The sequence below is a fragment of the Leptodactylus fuscus genome, chromosome 6, assembly GCF_031893055.1.
Source record: "Leptodactylus fuscus isolate aLepFus1 chromosome 6, aLepFus1.hap2, whole genome shotgun sequence".
Lineage (NCBI taxonomy): Eukaryota > Metazoa > Chordata > Amphibia > Anura > Leptodactylidae > Leptodactylus > Leptodactylus fuscus.
In genome coordinates, this window is record NC_134270.1 from 118,855,344 (window position 1) to 118,875,260 (window position 19,917).

Sequence of the window (19,917 nt, forward strand, 5' to 3'; positions counted from 1 at the left end):
TCAAACGGCATCGTTCTGGAAGAACTTGTATATTCTGTATAACAGATACAATACTTAAAGAGGACCTTTTATGACCTCCTGCACATGCGGTTTTATATACCACTAGAAAACCGACTGAATTCAATGCACTGTTGGCTTTCCTGTTATGTGCCCAAGTGCTGGAGATATAGATGACGTTAGCTTTGGCACCGATCTCTGCCCACTGTCAGAAGGGCATTCCTGGCAGTGTAGCTGAGCTGGGCGTAAAGGAATGGCCCCTCTGACAGTACAGTCAGAGAGAGGAGTACTGTCCAGGTAGACTGTCAGGAACACCCTTCTGACAGTGAGTAGAGATCGGTGCCGATATTTCCAGCCCCGGGGCACATAACGGGAAACATTAGATGCAAAGTTTATTAATAGGCATTGATTGTTTGATTGCTTATTGTTGTATTTGCAACTTTCATGTGTTGCATCACTATTTTTGTATATTAATATGGTAATATTCATTTGTTTTTTGAAGCTATATGCAATGCAATACACTTTCTATGAATCATGTCTGGATGTGTTTATTAATGTATTACACTAATTAATTGTTAATGCGTTTTCCCATAATGCACTAATGCACTTTATAATCATTCCACTGCTTGCGAGAGATGTGTGCACTCAAACGTCCACCACACTAACCAGTTCTCAGGCACACCGATTCGCCACACTAGTCTTCGAAAGAAAACAAGCTCAGCTCTGGAATTGCACTGCAAGGTTGGAATGTCAGAAAGAAGACCTGCAGGAAAATCTCTTTCCCAGTGTGACTACAATGTATGCGTCAGGCTGTAGCATGCAAAACTTTTAGGGTACATTCACACGGAGGAAAGGAAAATGGTGCTTTATTTTCAGCACCAAATAAAGCGCCATTTTCCTCCGTGTGAATGGACCCTTACATCACATGGCACCAAAGGGAAACTGCCTGCTGCACAGACAATTGGTGTAGCCTGGATTCTCCCATTTTGGGGAATAATTTTGTTACCCTCTTTTCATAGTACTAAAACAGCAGAACACCATTGAAGTGACAAATTTACATCGTACAGTACAATATTTCAGCATATTCATTGTAAAACACGTCATAAAATGCAACATAGGATGGACAGAGCATATATATATATATATATATATATATATATATATATATATATATATAATTTTGTTGCATAAATTCACGGGATTCAAAATCTTCATCTTCTATTCATTTGAGAAGGGTTTCTTTGAAGGCCAGCACATGGACTTCTGTAAGCTTTGTTAAGATGAATGGAACTGATTTTTGGTCGGAGAACATGAAAAAGGCGAGACCTCACGGACTCCTGGAAATGTTTCCAAATTTCCATGAAGGCATTCACAGAAAAATGGATTTTTGGCAAATATCCCAGACACCACACAAACCTCCTATAAAACAAGTGTTCAAGAATGTTTATTGTGCATGGCCACAGTGAAAAATGCCATGGTACCCCAGCTATCTCTTGGCTCACTCCAGGGGCATAGCCCAGCAGAGGGTGCTCCGGCACAAGGGATATAAAGGCTGAAAGTCTTCATAAATCTCTCCCAATATATTTTCCTGCATTATATCTGCGGTCTGGTCATCTAGAGTTATACACATACAGGGTGGAATTTATTAAGGCGGGCATTTCCTATGGTCTAACTCAATTTCCCCACTGACACAAGATACACTAGAATTATTAAGAGGCTCTCGGGAGGTCATGTGCAACAGAACTAAAATCGTTGCCAGTCACTTCTCTAGAGTAAGTTAAAGGGGTTGTCCCATCTCAATGATCCTATCTATACTGGTAGCATATGCAAATTTAAGCCTTTTCCTAAATATATTGCTTTAGAAATTCTGCTTTGTTTGCCTTGTATGTGAATTTATTCCCTCCATTGTTTACACCATGTTGCTATAACCACAGACTTATAGGACAAGTGATGTCACTCACTCACTGCTCTTGCCAGCAGGGCAATCCATTCAGATCATTGCAGTTATCTGATAAATCCAAGTCTGTTATCTCTCTATGTAAACACACAGATAACACTTTGTTTCTGTTCAAGAGTCTGTAGATTATCTGACCTGCTGATCTGACCTGAGTCCTATTCAGCAGAGGGAGGGGGAGGGAGAAAAATACAGGAAGTGAGAAGCAGATACTTCATACAGCCTGGCTGAAAGGCTGACATGGGAAAACCCCTTTAAACGTTTAACACCCTTTTTTTTTTTTTTTTTTTTGCTATTGTGTCAGAGGGTGTTTAGTGAACATTTTTGTTATATACATTATTACCCTATTGAACCTCCTTTCTAAAAAGTAAACAAGCTGTAACATTATCCTTAGCAACTCTCTAGCTGAGCTGTTACTAAGGAAAGTCTGTACACATTTGTATGGTGAAATGCAATGAGAATCTGATCTTTCATATGCTGCCAAGCTTAAAGGGGTTGGCCATTTTCAGACAATATTGAGAGACAAATATTATTGTTTGTATAACAAAAAGTTGTACAATTTTCCAATATACTTTCTGTATCAATTCCTCATAGTTCTCTAGATCTCTGCTTGTTGTCATTCATTCTGTTACTTCTAGTGGATAAAAGTCTGACCACGGTCATGTGATTTACGGTCCATGGTCATGTGATGAGCACACAGGTGCCGCTCGTTATAGTCACAGCACAATAATCAGACATCTGCCTGGTAATCAGCTGTGCACCTGTGTGTACATCACATGACCATGGACCGTAAATCACATGACCACGGTCAGAGTTTTATCCACTATAAATAAAACAATAAATGACATCAGAGGTTTAGAAAACCGTGAGGAATTGATACAGAAAGTATATTGGAAAATTTATATTTTGTAATAGACAAACAAAAACATTTGTCTCTCAATAGTTGTCTGAAAGTGGCCAACCCCTTTAAAGTAAATAAAAGCTATATAAGAATTAGAAACTTTTACTAGTTATAAAAGCTAGTAAAAATATCAACTTCTGCATATTAAGGAAGCCTTCACACAATGTAACACTGCGCTCATTCTAATCGTAAAAACACGTTCAGAATGAGCGCGTAAAAAGCAGCTTCCATTGACTTGAATGGGAGCCGGCATACGTGTGCTCCCCATTGAAATGGCTTTTTTCCCTATTGCTTTCAATGTACTGGGATTCCCACGGAATGGTGGTGCGGAGAAGACAACGAAAGATAGGTGAAGAACAGCCTTTCTTAAGGCTATTCCGACGTGTTATTCAGAAAAAAAAGGGTTTGTATGATAGGATCCCTTAACCCCTTCCCGACATGCGCCGTAATAGTACAGCGCATGTCGGGTCTGTAACTATGGCGACCGCCCGGGAGCCGGGCGGCCGCCATAGCCGCCGGGTGTCTACTGCTTTAAGCAGTAGACAACCGGCTTTAATGCCTCCGATCGGTCCCCGGACCAATCGGAGGCATTAACCCCTCCGGCGCCACGATCAAAGGCGCCGGAGGCGCCATTTTCCCGGCGGCGCATGGGCGCCGCCATTTTGGCCGGGATCGCCGGCTCCTGGAGCATGCTCCAGGGCTGACGTCCCGTTGCCATGACAGCCGGGAGCCTTGTACAGGCTCCCAGGCTTGTCTGCAAATCCTCTCTTTTGCAGGCTGGTCTATGCAGCCTGCAAAAGAAAGGATGCTTTTTTGCAATGCATTGCAATGCATTAGCATTGTAATGCATTGCATCAGTGATCAGACCCCCTGGGGTTCAACACCCCTAGGGGGTCTAATAAATGCAAAAAAAAAAAGTTAAAAAAAATATAAAAAAATATAAAAAGAATTAAAAGTTAAAATCACCCCCCTTTCCCTAGAACACATATAAAAGTAGTTAAAAACTGTGAAACATATACATGTTAGGTATCCCCACGTCCGAAATCGCCCGCTCTACAAATCTATAATAATATTTTTCCTGTTCGGTAAACACTGTAGCAGGAAAAATAGTCGAAAGTGCCAAACCGCCGTTTTTTCACTGTTTTGATTCTGATAAAAATTTGAATAAAAAGTGATCAAAGCAATAACATTTCCCGAAAATGGTAGAACTAAAAAGTACACCCGGCCCTGCAAAAAAAGACGCCCTATTCATCCCCGTACACTTACGTATAAAAAAGTTACGGCCGTCGGAATATGGCGACTTTTAGAAAAAAAAAATTTTTAACACAGTTTTGGAATTTTTTTTAGGGGTCAAAATGTAAATAAAACCATATAAATTTGGTATCCCTGGAACCGTACCGAAACACAGAATACAGGGGACATGTCATTTTGGCTGCACAGTGAACGCCGTAAAACCAAAGCCCGTAAGAAAGTCGCAGAAATGCATTTTTTCTTCAAATCCACCCCATTCTGAATTTTTTTCCTGCTTCCCAGTACATTATATAGAATAATTAATGGTAGCATCATGAAGAAAAATTTGTCCGGCAAAAATTAAGACCTCATATGGCTCTGGGAGCGGAGAAATAAAACAGTTATGGGGTTTAGAAGGAGGGGAGTCAAAAATGAAAAACGAAAATCAAAAAATGCCACCGGCGGGAAGGGGTTAACTAGGGACATTAGGTTATCATAATAATGACAGTGTCAGTTATTAAGTAGGAACATTAGGTTATTATACTAGGGACAGGGTCAGCTATTAATTAGGGAACTTAGGTTATTGTAATATGGATAGGGTAGGTTATTAATTAGAGACATTAGATTATTGTAATAGGGGCAGGGTAGGTTATTAATTAGGGACTTTGGGTTAATATACAAGGGACAGGGTAGGTTATTAATTAGGGATATTACATTACTATAATAGGCGCAGGGTAGGTTATTAACTAGGAACATTAGGTTACCATAATAATGACAGTGTCAGCTATTAATTAGGGACATTAGGTTATTATACTAGGGATAAAGTAAGTTATTAATTAGGGACAATTGGTTATTACACTGAATAGGCAGTTTATTATACTAGGTACAGGGTAGGCTATTACTTAGTTACTAGCCATTTTGGGGCCCCGAAGTGAGATTATCTTTGGGGCCCCTCCTAATGAAGTGCAGTAATAATACCACGAGGGCGGAACATTATTATCGCCACACACTGATTGGTGGAGGAAATAATGGGCGGGAAATGTCAGCGTCCTCCCCGATAGTGAGGAGGTCTGTCTGCTGAGGCGGCCTCGGGAGGACTGGACTGGCGGGGGGGTGTCGCCTCTGTCTCCGCTGCTGGAGCTGAAGAAATGAACCAGGCATACCTCTAAAGCTGGAGTTCGGGCACTCTCGGGGACTGAAGGTCCCATGGACACCGCCGGTGACAGGAGCCAGTCCGAGTAAGTAACCAGGGCTTCACATGTTACTTTCCCGAGTTGTTACACAAAGTCTCCGAGCAACGAGCAGACTGACAGGACTGACACAATGCAGGCAGTATGGGGCTGGGACCTCATAGCACTGGGGAGCAGAACCACTGTCTGCTATATGCTGGTGTAATCTGTGATAGTCCATCGTGTGTGTGTATAATATATATACAAATGGCTACACAACTTATCCTATAGCATTATAATTGTTGTGATCTTACATGTATACTAGGATGCTGTATCCTGCAAAGTGTAATGTCATATATTCATATCTAGTCATATGTCTGGATTTGTTATGTCTATATATACATATATATAGTATCATTTAGGTTGTTATATTTCCTATAGATTTATTGTGTTGTTATCATTTATATACTTTTTTTGTTTGTTTCCTTTATATACTATCTCGTGGATTGTGATATATCACATAGGATCTTTTGTACTGTGATTTTCTAGGCATAGTATGTTGCATAAACTGATTGTATATCAAAAACTATCCTTCATAAGATATTTTGTATATTACGTTGTATATACGTATTTGTTTTGACATTTATTATGACATAATAACATAATAACATAATATTATAGCATATGATCTAGTAATGTTTCATATAGTATTCAATGTATTTTGCTATTTCATATAAATATATTGTATCATATATTCTATATATATGTTCTGATATTTTATACAGTAATGTCACTTATGATGATGATTATTAAATCGCCTTGTATATCATTAAAAGACATCTTTACTACGAGTTATTGTAAGATCATGATAGGCCAGTAGATACAAAGTCACTGAAGATCATGTTGAAGTTCAGTCAATTTACCCGTCACCGTAGATGCTCCAATTATCTCTCCAACCATAAGAACGAACTACATGACAATCTTAGGGCACATCCACATGTAAAAATTTTCGGTCACAATGAATCAGAGGCAAAATCTACATGTATTGCATGATCAGGTTTGCAGTGGGTTTTTCTGCAGATCTACCACAGAATTCAACCTCTCTATTGAAAAGGTGAAATCCACAGTAAAAAAAATCTGAAACATAACTTGTCAAGCTGTAGATTTGAAATCCACATCAGAGGTGCAGATGAGGATAAGATGAGATGTGGATGAAATATGTGTAAAGCTCATACACTTTATTGTTATTGTAATACACAGCGTCCCATGTGGCCAAATACACTGGGTAGGAGATGGGGAATCTAGATTTACAATTTATTATAGGGGTATCCACAGCTTGGACAGTTATGGTATTTCCACAGGATCTATGTCCCATAGATGTGGGTAACACCCCTGGAGGCAACATATGTAGAGAATGGTGTCCCAGAGCCACTTCATCCAAGCAGAGAATGAATGGAGAGGTGTCTGAGCTTCCACAATAAAAATGGAGACTATTTCACAAATTCCACCAAGAGGAAACACAGTTCTCCACCTAGCTGGAAGTCTTATAGGACAGACTGATATATTTGTTGGGCCATTTACACACATCCATTTGTTCCATTCTTTTTGGAGGAGGGGTGTTTAGGTTTTATGCTTTTAGGTTTAAAATGCAGTGGTTAAAGAGGTTGTCCAGGTTATTTATTTTTTATATTAGCCCAGGGAAGGTAAAAAAAACACAAAAACAAAACATAGCCGCCTGTCCCTGCTGCTCTGGTGTCTCCCAGCATGGACTGATCCTGCTGCTTCCTTTGGGGTCCGTTCACATGGAGTAAAGTGGCGCTGTTTATGGTGCCGAATTCTCTGCGCTGAAAAAAAGCCTCCCATTGATTTCAATGGGTGCCACTAGCTTTTTGTTCTACGCGTGGAATCAATGGGAGGCTTTTTTTTCAACGCAGAGAATTCGGCGCAATAAACAGCGCCACTTTACTCAGTGTGAAATCCACATGTGATGTCCCGCGTCGTTTTCTTAGGCTGCTGATTGGCCTCAGCGGACATGTGACCACTGACTCAGAACACACGTAGTGACATCTCTGCCAATCAGCAGCCTCTGCGGACACGTGTGCAGAAAGTTGGGAGGTTGTGCAAAATATAAAGAAACACAAGAATGTAAAGATTTGGAGATGTCATCTAACCATATTTTATTCACTATTAGCCTCTTCCCGCAACTTTGTCTGCGTTTTGTTGGTGTCAATGAACCACCTATATTCAGCAAATTGCTGCTGTTGATGGTATGCCTGCTCCGGCATTTCAGCAGCTCTTAAGCTGTAGTGCTATTGAACTTGTTCCTCACACTGTGCCTGTAATTGTTCCTGCATCTCAGCAGGTCGCTGGGATGCCATATAATGAGCTTGTTGTTGGCTTTGATGATCCGCCTGCTCCGTTGTTTCAGCAGTTCTTAAGCTGGCCTGCTGCTGAACTCATTCTTGGCGCTGTGCCCGTGATTATTCCTGCATCTCAACAGCTCGCTGGGATGCCATATAATGAGCAGGTTGTTGGCATTGATAAACCACCTGCTCCGGCATTTCGGCAGCTGTCAAGCTGGCCTTCCGTTTAACTCGTTCCTCGCGATGTGCCTGTGATTGTTCCGGCATCTTAGCAATTCGCTGGGAGGCCATGTAATGAGCATGTTGTTGGCGCCGATGATCCCCCTCAGCTTGAGGAACACTCTGTGACTTCTGGCTACATTCATAGCTCTTGTTGTTTTAGAATTTTGCAACACATTAGATTTTCTTTTTCTCCGGCATGTTTAAAAGTAGCAAACTGCCAATTTGGATTAAAGGTGTTTTCCCATCCAGTGTGTCAGCATGTTGCCTGGAGCAGATCAGATAATATGCAAATATATGTACACAATCCACTGAGGGTTAGCATGTGTTTACACAGAGGGATAACAGACCTGGCTGAGATAAGCTGCTGCAAGAGCTGCTTAATATAGTATGTGCACATAAATTCATAAGAATTGTGAAGATATGTCATTTACTGGGATAAAAAGTAGCCTATATTTTAATTGAGGTTACAAACTATGTGCTGAATTTTATCCAAATCTGTTCAATTTTATCTTGTTGTCATTCATTCTGTTACTTCTAGAGGATAAAACTCTGACCATGGTCATGTGATTTACGGTCCATGGTCATGTGATGTACACACAGGTGCACAGCTGATTACCAGGCAGATGTCTGATTACTGTGCTGTGACTCTAACGAGCGACACCTGTGTCCTCATCACATGACCATGGACCGTAAATCACATGACCATGGTCAGAGTTTTATCCTCCAGAAGTAAAAGAATGAATGACAACAAGCCAAAATCTAGAAAACCGTGAGGAATTGATACAGAAAGTATATTGGAAAATTCTATATCTTTTTATTGTACATTTGTTTGTCAATATTGGTCTGAAAGTTGCAAACCCCTTTAACACAGAATCGCAGCTGAGTCAGCCGCGGCGTCCGCAGCTCAAAACACACTCCTGTTTAGGCCCATTCATTCAGGCCTAAACAGGAGTGGGATGCAGCAACAGATGCTGAAAGTTCTCAAGGCGAAAAAGGTTTCTGCTACCTTTCCGCCATGTGAACATACCCTAAAGGGGCTGTGTGACGTATCGCGCCGTTCCGCCCCAGCCTCCGGCCCCCAAGGTGTGAGGACTCCAGCCTCCACCTCAGCCGCCCGGCCGCAGCCGCTGGCCCACCCGACCTTTGTCACGGGCGGAACCCGTGATACGTCACATTGGTGGCGGAACGGCGCGATACGTCACAGGCTGGCAGACTGAATTATTGTAATAGTAAAGTCACCCCCAATAGTACATGCCATACCTTTGAACTTTGAAAAACCTCATGGCAATACCGTGATCAGCAGTAGCAGATATTTTGCAGCCATTCCAAAGAATATGAGTTTTTTATTGTTTCTTTTACTTCATTTGTCTGCTGAGCATTGAGATTCAGTGCTTTACAGACAATTAAATAAAATATTTGGGAAGGGCTGTGCCTTTCCAGTAAATGAATTCAGTAGGGACCATTCCACCCAATGAGCATAACATTTTTTTTTTAAGTTAATTTGCTGTGTTTATTGTACACTTGTCTCTTACTTTGCTAATGTACGTATAGCATTAGAAAGGGAATTTATTTAATTTACTGTTAGGATACAGTCAGTATGTCTGGTTATACATATATGTTTTATGATGCACTGAGTAATGAAAAGCAAAACAATTATTCCAATCATTTGGTAAAAGGAAAGGGAAAAAAGCAGTTTCCATTTTGTGTTTAATTTCTTTGTCTAGTTTGCTGCTTTCTTTTGTTCCCTAAGCGCCCCCTAGTGCTGACTACAGGCAGAGAGAATTGTGTGAGAGAATGTCAGTAAACCTCATGCCTGTGTAAGGGGAAGCAGGGAGGGTAGATGCTAGAATGGAGTGGGTAAAACTAGGTTCTGCCTGGTATACCGTGGATCCAGTAGGTGGCGCTTCCTCCTGTGACTGTTAGTATGAGGTACCACCTGCTGTATCCATCAAACCAAGCGGGTTAGGCTTGCATATAGGGGAGGCATATTTAGCCTCTTCTTCAACAATGCTGGGGCTCTAGGGGTGTTAGCTATGATAGGCTGGCAAACAGAGCCTGGCAGATCACAAAGCAAACACTCCTGGAGCTGAAGCAGTGCCACTTACTGGATCCATGACACAACTGATTCACGCTAGGGTTCAGGTTTCTGTTCTTCAAGTCCACTCGGGGACTGAAAAAAAGGAAACCCCATCCACTTAAATGTGGAAACCCCAATAGAATACACTGTCTATCAATAAATATTTGGACACCTGTGGTAGAATAGAAAAACAACATTTATTCACATTCAATAGTTAGTAGAACCCAGCAGATGCAGATGAGGGGCAAGTATAGTCATGTATCTCTATATACGCCATTTTTGTTCTATAAACTCTATTATTAATATGTCACCCATTTTGTATTCATGTTCGTTCAGACATTTTCAAACAAAGTATTCATTTGAACAAGCAAAGAAACACAATATTAAATCACACAGCATCACAATTTATGTTATGAATTTTCACATTTTCATCAGGGTCAATGTAATGGCAACACAATTTTCCCGCTATCTGACACAACCCTCTTTGGGCTGCAGCGATATAGTCCAATTGATCCAACAGTCCGATAGTCCTTTAGGTTTCCTTCTCAGGATCCATATCCTCTAATAGTGTATTGCCCAGTTTGTCTTCAAGAACATAATCGAATGGGAACAAAACACCGTAACATCAAAGTTTTCCTTATAACTTCACAGTTGTATGGGTTATCAAAAGGAACTGGAAGGGACCATTGAATCTCATTTGTCTCTTTATCACCATCCAATCTGAGTTATAGCTTATAAATTCCTTCCACTAATTTAGAATCTGGAAGGAAGGAGAAAACTGAAAATATACATTAATCATATGCTTTTGATGATTCATCACGTCAGTCGGCACATCAGACTACATCTGGAACAATTATGAACAATACAATCCAAATCTAGGGCTAAGGCCTCTTTCTTCCTGTCAAGAATGTACCTTACAGAGAAGACAAATACAAGTGACAAGTGATAAAGACGTTCCAATACTTTGGGAACAGCATGGGCAGCAGCACTTTATATATTCCCATAGTATACACTTTTCTTATTACCTGTCCAATATAACTTTGATGGTCTCGGGGATTCCATACCTGCACACTACATCTTTCAGTAGCCGTCTTTACCGGCAACATCTATTCCCTGGGGTGTTTCCCCAACAATGTTGATCGACACAATACTCCTGGTGTATGTGAGCCATCGGTTGGGTGCGGTTTCTCTGGCCAGCACCTGTTGGTCTCGATCTCCCAGTTTTGGGGGTTTGCCGACTCGGGGCACATTCCGACAATCACCGTTCACCTTCCACTTTGTAATCACATAGGCCACTGTCAATTTTGGGTAATTCAGTTTGCTTGCTATGTCCCTTAAGGATCGACCATTTCTGTGGTAGCCCACAATTACCCCCTCGAAATTGGACAACTCTCCACTTCGTGGCATCTTGCATGCGACTAATGCCAATGCACTAATGCCAATGGTATTTCCTATTTAATGGCGGAAGGCGTGAAGTAGATCACAACTGCAGATATCTTCATTTGCATGGGTGTCCAAATACTTATTGGTAAACAGTGTATAATGGGGTCCACTGGGTTTCCTTCTTGCAGGACTTTTCTCTCTGCATATTTTAAGTGGAATGGGGGATGGAATCCCCGAACAATAGAGTGAACCTATCCTTAAATCACTCCATTCTAGAGTTTGGATCTCTATAACAGATAAACACAGCACTGCCCTCTGTGCCATTATACTTTATATACCACTATGTCAAGCATTCCCTCTGATTAATATACTTATACTGTTAATATATGTGTGTAATTTCCCTTATTTCCATTTTATAATGTGTAACTTCTATACATCTGGCCTCAAGTTAAATGGGGTGTCCAGGCAAAAATGAACAACCCTTTTAACTTTTAAATAAGCTGGGGGCAGTGAAATTTTTTTAAAAAAAAAATGCATATTCACCTGCCTCTGTTGCTTTGATGTCCTTCTGCACCTTCCGGTTCATCTTCTCCAGCGGCATCTTCCGGAGTTATACTAAGGCCGCTGATTGGCCTCAGTAGTCACGCGACTGCTGAGGCCAATTATCAAAGGGTCTGAATGTCACTACCTGTGGCATCATGGGTCCTCTTCCTGGGCCGCTGATTGGCCTTAACACTTCAGCACAACTCCGGAAGAGACCCGGGAGAGCAGATGAATCGGGAGGCGCGAGAGGACACTGGATGAGTATGCATTAAAAAATTAAAAAATTCACTGCCCCCAGCTTATTTAAACATTAAAAGGGTTGTCTATTTTTGCCTGGACAACCAATTTGGACAACCATAATAGTCAGTAAACATATCGCCCGTACAGCAGTTTTGTTAGTGCATTTGGTCACTGATAGTGATTTACTGTTCAGTTTTGCTATTATGAAACCAAATGGAAAATATGAGTCAGAAGAGCTGATAATTTAGGCATTTTCCATAGAATCATCGCTGATTTACAGGCTTTGCATAAGCATGGAAATTTTGTGTATCATATGTTAGCCTTTCGCCTCATCAACTATTAACTGGATGCAGTTCCCACACTAAATTATTGGTCACAAGCCAACAACTTGACGTTCCAAAAAACAAAGTTAAACTAACTACAAAAATCAATAGTACAGGAAGTATAAGAAACATTGTACTATCGGTTTCCATGTTTCAGGCTCCATTGTTTTCTCTTCTAAAGTACTCACTCATTTAGAATTTTCTGCTAAATTTGTCTTGGTCTCCCAAGATGGACTATGAGCTCACAGAGATATCATAGTACAGCTGCCCATAGAAGTCTACGAGGGGGCAAACCAAGCGAGAGAAAAGCAGAGACAAAAATAGGCATACTGCTGCTGCTGTTAGTAGGTTTGCTATCTCACATCAGTGATTTATTCACATCAGTATTATTAAATGGGTTGTCAAAGATCAGGTATTATTAGCTTATCAGCTGCCAGATCTGCATAGTGTACGGAGCCAGAAGAAGACAGCTCTGCAGCTCTGTACACTGTGTAATAGCAAGAACCTGACATGTCTGATTAAAGTTTCAGAACAATCTACCTTCACCTACTGTATAATGTAGTTATATGTATTGTGCTTCCTTATTGGAGACACACACAGTAGATAATCTTCTTTCATACGATAAAGTTCAGCAGTTTAGACGCTGCCATCCTTTATGCTAAGTCTGCAGACCCTTCAAAGCATGTCAGCCATAAAAGATATTTAGCAGTGACAATTGTACAACATCACTATTGTATACTTTCTAGGCTAATTAAAGAAGATGATTCTGGTGTCTCCTAGTATTTTTTTTATTTTTTTTTTGACAGGTGTCACTTTCAATGTTTTCATGTCTCCTCTTCAGAAATATCAAGTTAATGTTCATAGTGAATGCTTTTAAATTATAACATAAAATATATATAGCATGCCATACTGCGTCATCACATTTAGGAGGCTGCAGATTGTCTTTTACATTTTTGTCAGCTTGCAAAAGTTTGACTTCTATCTTATTTTTATTTATTTAGATTTTTTTTTTGTTTGCAAGATTGGCACAGATTTTGTACTGTTTATTCATTCCATTGTTCTAGCCAAGGGGCAGAAATTCATGTCTTGAATGCTTGTCAAATATGTGGTATATTAACTTAATGCTAATTCAGTCCTAGCTCTGTTTCTACAACTATGTCATTTTGGATTTCAAATGTGACTATTGCATTCAAAGGGATTTTCAGGGCTTTTATATTGATGATACTATCCTTAGGATAAGTGTTCAATATGTGATTGGTGGCAGTACAACACCCGGGACCCACATAGGTCATCTGGTTAAAGAGGCTACGGCGACTACGTCTTTACCAGCTTTGTATTGCAGCTCAGCCACATTCACTTGAACAGGACTGAGCTGCTGCTGTACTGCTATGTGAGGGTCCTGGGGGTCCTATGGATAGGTCATCAACATGTTTCAGGTTTCCAAAAATTATGGCCACACAATGTAGAAAAGATTTTGCTGCTTCTGGTTTTGAGCCAAAACCTGAAGTGGATTTAGCAGAAGACAGGAGTGTAAGCACTTCCTTTATATTTCACATTCCTTTTGGAAGCCTCTCTTGTCTTAGGCTAAAAGAAGCAGCAAAATCTGCAACAAACAACATAGCTTATCCACAACATGTGGCTTCAGACTTAAATGTAAACATGTCCTTATTCCTTTTCTAATGCTGGTAAAAGTTTCCTTCTGTATATCTAGGGCCGTATTTACTGCTCATACTGCCCTAGACAGGGGGTGAAGTAAGGGGAGCATGTACCAAGTCATTTATACAATAAATTTGGAGTTGTTTGCAATATTTTGAGATGTATTATTGGTTCACCTAACCTGGAACCATCCCTTTCTCTCAGGCATTGTGGGTGTGGCTTAGGTGTCAAAAGTGTGTTATATATGCAAAAATCACAAAAATGCTCACAATTTTACTCCAGTCCATGAGTATAAGAAAGTGAAAGAAACTAAGGCCCCATGTTGCAAAAATGCAGTATTTACAGTACCCACAAAGGGAATGGGATTCTAGCTAATCCCAAACACATTGCAGAAAAAATCTGCAACAGAAAATCTAAGTTTTCCGAAATGCTCACCCTTTTAAAAATCACAGTGTTTCAATTATACCTTCAGAAACGCTGGGATTTTCTGTATAGGTATAATAGGGGGAGAAAGTCCACGGAAGAAAACTGGTCTATAAGGACCTGTGAGTGGTAAGTGTGTCCCCCTTACAGGTTCCCCTTAAAAATAGTAATCTGCAGCCACCCTAGAAGAGAACCATCCATTTAGGTTATCTAGGTCTGATGGCACCTGGCTCTTCCCAATACTCCTGGTGCATTAGGTACTGGGATAATAGTGTGTGGGGACTAATGTTAAACTTTTGGCTGCCTAACAGTAACCTCCAGCCTTAGTAAGGTAAAGCTGTCAATCAGACACCTCTGTTACTAATATTCTATGGCTCAATAGACGCCACTGGACGGACATGGCCACACACAAACTCCCCTATGTAACTCGCCATGTGCCTGATGCGTTTATACAGCACCATGCTGCCACGAGCCTATTCACGAATGATGGTCTGGTGACCCCCTGTCATCGGAAACTCAGACTTCCCAGCTGCTCTCCACTCCCCATTCCCCACCCACACCCCTAACCAACCACCCTTAGGGTTCATTCAAGTACTGTCCTCAAATTCCCTACTTCCTTAGGCTCCATTCCCATGGAGTAACGAGTAATGGGTTAAAAAGCCTCCCATTGATTTCAATGTGTAACGCGCATAAGCCGGCACCCATTGAAATCAATGGGATCTGTTTTGAAGCACCTCGCTCTGACACGTGTTTACGTATCTAAATGAGCGGCACGTTACTCCGTGGGAACGGAGCCTTACACTGACCTGATTCCCCCCCGAGGCCAGAAACCTCTGCCTACTTTGGCTATATACACAGCTATATTACTTTTACACCTCCTTGAAGAAATCACATAATCTCCAACCCCGTTGAGTGACTCTGTATTTCCCCCTCCCTGTTGACACACCCCATTTCACTCAAATATAACTTATTGGCAGATACATCTACCAGCATATATGGCACGATGAGAGCAAGAGTTAGGGACTTCTTTTCCACAAGTTGTGTGGCTCTCAGCCTTCCGTTCCTGCCACAAATTCTCCATCTCGTGTAAAGATCAGGAAACAAACTATAAAATTCTCTCTCACTGGTACAGGGTTCTCTGTGCTATATGAGATGTTTCCTTCAGCTTGGTATGATGGTGCACATCTAGTGGAATTGCCCCCAATTATTCCCCTTCTGGAATGATGTTCTCTACATAGTTGATAGGGTAATCTATATTGCATTGGAGGATGACACGGCCCCTCAATAAACACACTCATAAGCATCTAGGTTTTTTGCTAGTAGCAGCTAGATCTGTCATACCCAGCCTATGGAAAACCTCCCCCCTCCCGCCACATAGAACATGGTTACAGTAGATTCCCTATATCTGCAGTTTGGAGGACCTCCTTGTGGAACTTAAATATGTTGATGGCCGGCATCATCAGGAGTGGTTATTGTGGAATGTTTTTTTACTGTTCTACTGACTTCCAAACTGTTTTTCCTGCACCTCTTCCCTACAGCTCACACCTCTCTCTCTCTCTCTCTCTCTCTCTCTCTCTCTCTCTCTCTCTCTCTCTCTCTCTCTCTCTCTCTCTCTCTCTCTCTCTCTCTCTCTCTCTCTCTCTCCTGCTTACTTCGTTTCCCTGTTTCTGACCTCCAAATCCCTGTTAAACCTTTCCCTTGTCTATTAGTTTGCTTGGAGATTCTCCTAAGGGCCATCTTCGTTTGAGAGACATCCTCTTCCCTTCGTTATCAGCCTCTGTTAATGCTTACATTATCTCTCCTTTTTTTCTTTTTTTTTTCTTCTTTCTCATTGACTTTGCTCTGACAGAGCCTGCTGTTTCTCCTATTATCTGCATTACCCTTCTTCTGCTCCCAACCTGTGTATTGTTCCCCCACCAAATACCCTCTTTTCACTCTCCTCCCCCTCTTACCCCCTCATTGTATTTGACTAGAATCATATGCTCTTGTTCCCTTTCTTATTAAAGGGGCTCTATCATTGGAAAGAGTCATTTTTAACTAAGCACATACGTTTATAGCCTTTAGAAAGGTTAATCCACACATACCTTTTGTATGTTAATCCCCTCAGTAGTTTTTGAATGAGGTAGTTTTTATGACTATGCTAATTAGCCTCCAGCGTGCACCCGGAAGTCTCAGTGAACACTGTCTCTCCTATGTGTGTGAGAGCAGGGAGATGAGTCAGCAGCAGCAGCCTGTGCTGTACACACAGCAGACAGTGCTCGCTGAGACTTCTGGTGCATGCTGGAGCTATTTAGCATGTGAATAAAAATGGGCTCATTCAAAAACTACTGAGGGGATTAACATACAAAAGGTAGGTGTGGAATAGCCTTTCTAAAGGCTGTGCAAGTATGTGATTAGTTAAAAATGACTTTTCCCAATGATAGAGCCCCTTTAATATTATTGTTGAAAACCCTAATAAAAACACAAATACAAAATAGCGTTATTGAAAGAAAGACTCACACTTTCCCCCATGACAATTTTATTATTGAAAAAAAAACTTTGAGTCAGTGACTGACTATGTTTGTAAAGCGCCATGGAATATGTTGTCTCTATACAAGTAAGAGAAATAACTAAATAAAACTGTGGCATGATGTAGTCCACAGAAGCTGATGGATACTTTGAAACCTACAGATAGAAAAAGAAGCACACACATGGAAAACACAAAGCATTTATAGTAGAGTTAAAATACATTTCTTAAAGACGTCTTGCTTCTGAACACAGCTTGTGAACCTTATTCTGCTTCAGCATGTTCTGTCTTTGCTCCAGAACTTCCGACTTTCTGAAACTATTCCAAAATTAACACTTAGGTCTCCTTCGCTTGACTGCAGTGTTTTATACTGTCCTCAATACGCAAAAAACATATCAGTATTAGGGTTGAGCAATCTGGATCGGAAAAGATCGGATTTAGATCGTCGATCGAGTAAATTTCACAATCGCGATCGGAATTCCGACCCGATCTTTTCCAGCGGGATCGAGATCGGAGGTTATCTCAAGATCGGCTCAACCCTAAAAGTGATTTTTCCCATAGAGAAGCATTGTCTAGGGTTGAGGATCGGGTTCCAGCAAATTTCACGATCGCGATCAGGATCGAGATTGGCTGGAAAATGATCGGATTTTAAAATCGATCTTGAAATCTCAAGATCGGCTCAACCCTAATCAGTATGCCATCCGCAATCACAGATCCGCAAAATGACTTCTATGATCCCCTGCACTTGTCTGTGCCGCAAATGCAGACAAATATAGGACATGCTTCATAATTTGTGGTCCTCACTCAGATATGGCATGGACAGATGGCCACAAAAAATGCAGTAGTTTTTCTGTACTTCAATCTGCAAATGTGGATCCGCAATCACAGATTAAAAGTGCGGTCATGTGTATGAGGCATAAAAGACACCCTCACAGTACATTAGTCTCTTTCTATATATACTGTATATATAAATATATCCTTAATAAGGGCACATTCACTTTCGTCAGTTATCGCCATGATAAAAAGGTGAAGATCATTGATTAATATTTGTAATGCAGTAAGAGTAATTGTAATCTGTGGCCTGACAGATAAATGTACACTTACCTGTCGTATTGCCGCCTAGTGCACATGGAGGTCCAGTGCTGTATTGGGAAATACTGGTGACACACACATACTGTACCAGAATCTGTATACGCTCCCCAAGTAACACTATATACAGTTACTAAATATCACAACTGGTTAACACTATCATAAGAAGACTAAATAACATTGACATTTCATGACTAAACAATACCAAAATATTATTGACTATGCACAACCACAGTACAGAGTATACGGATATAGGGCTGAGAAATTATGATCTAAATAAAAACACTATTAATTGAACATTTTACCTCAATTACAATTAATGAACAATTATTTTAGGACACTCCTACTGATGTCTTATATCTGCAATCAAGAAGTAACCTTTTGGTTCTGGTACTAAAGAGCATGTGGTAGTTCCCCTTTGGTACAACGGCACTACCTGATATTAGATTATAATGTTCTGTCACTCAGTTCTATACATTTAGGTGCTCAGAAAAGGCATCTCACCGCCATAACAAATAGTAAAGAATTTCTGCATTATTTTGGATGCAAATAAAGCACAATTCTTCACAAATATCTAAGAGTGCCAGAAATTCTTTACTACCTGGTACTACTTATACAATGTGGGAGTGTAGCAGACTGCCAGCTCTGAGGCTGGTGAGCAGACCACTCCTCAGTTTTGTGCTGTGCCTCTAGGCTCTGTTTAGTGGGACAGTAGATGACGTCCCCTGCTGACCGCTGCCTGACCAGTCAGCACAGTGCTGCTATGAAGCAGAATGAGGTGAGACTCATTGTTTGTCATCATCATTTTCTGCAAATGTGGATGATGCCTCTGTTTCCCTACCTGCCCTCCACCCAATGTGCCAAAATTCAGAAAAATCCTGTTTGGAGATATTTCCCCTTACATGATGGCACTTGTAAAATTGTGCTTTTGCTGCCAGTATTATGTTGTGTTATATTGGACATCAAAATTAATCTGCAGGTCTGTATCAGTCTGCTTCCTTTTGCTAGCAGAAAAAGGAACCCATTGAAGTCAATAGGAGGCTTTTTTTTTTCAGCGCTTAAATTCCACACCAAATTTCTCACCATTTTCCTCTGTTTGAATGGACCCTAAGACTTCTTTTGCATTCTTTCCTAATGCCTTCATAAGCTACAAAAATGCCATAAAACAAAGGTTGCCTTGCATGAAGAATGTATTTGGTGGAGTCTAAAAATGCTTTCTGCTCAGACAGAACCTTTTTCTATAACTTAACATTATCTCCTTTTAACTCATATGGTTTCCTATCCAAAGTAAGTAGTTCAGGGGTCTGTCTTGGCTGCTAATGCAGGCCTATACCTGGGATGCGACTCTTATTTACATTTTATATGGCCCTGAATAGGAGGAGTTTTATACAGAGAGAATAAAGGATTGTGACTCCTAGGAATGAGAATCACCCAACACAATTTTAGACCTTACACTGTCCAGGCCAGACGGAGTAGCAGTGCTTAGTAACATTGTAAGTGCTTGGATTATTTTCATTCAGTGGAATTTCACTTTAGAAACGTGTGTGACTTGTTGCCGTGATTAAGGACAAATGTTGTACTCATATGTTGTATTTACCAAGGTTGTAATGGTAGACCTTCATGTGTAATCTACAAGGCAAATGCTGCTAATTTTTACTTTCCTAAATTTTAATAAAATGCAGCTTAGGCATTAAATTCCTAACATAGTTCAGCAGATCCTTTAAAGTCTCAGATTTATTCAGAATATGTTTCTGGCAATATTTGGGTCACCAGTCAATACATCTTCAACTGTGTCAAACAAAAACTTAAAGGGCAGTTATTTACATCTCACCTCTCAAGAG

General features: G+C 40.7%; 1 protein-coding gene across 1 annotated transcript in view; it reads left to right on the forward strand.

Annotated features, from left to right (window-relative positions):
• The first annotated feature begins 5,216 nt into the window (after positions 1 to 5,216).
• Positions 5,217 to 19,917, forward strand: part of GJC1 (gap junction protein gamma 1) — a 28,349-nt gene continuing 13,648 nt past the window's right edge. The window contains exon 1 of the mRNA XM_075278658.1: positions 5,217 to 5,320. The gene's annotated coding sequence lies outside the window, so the exon portion shown is untranslated. The remainder of the gene's footprint in view (positions 5,321 to 19,917) is intronic.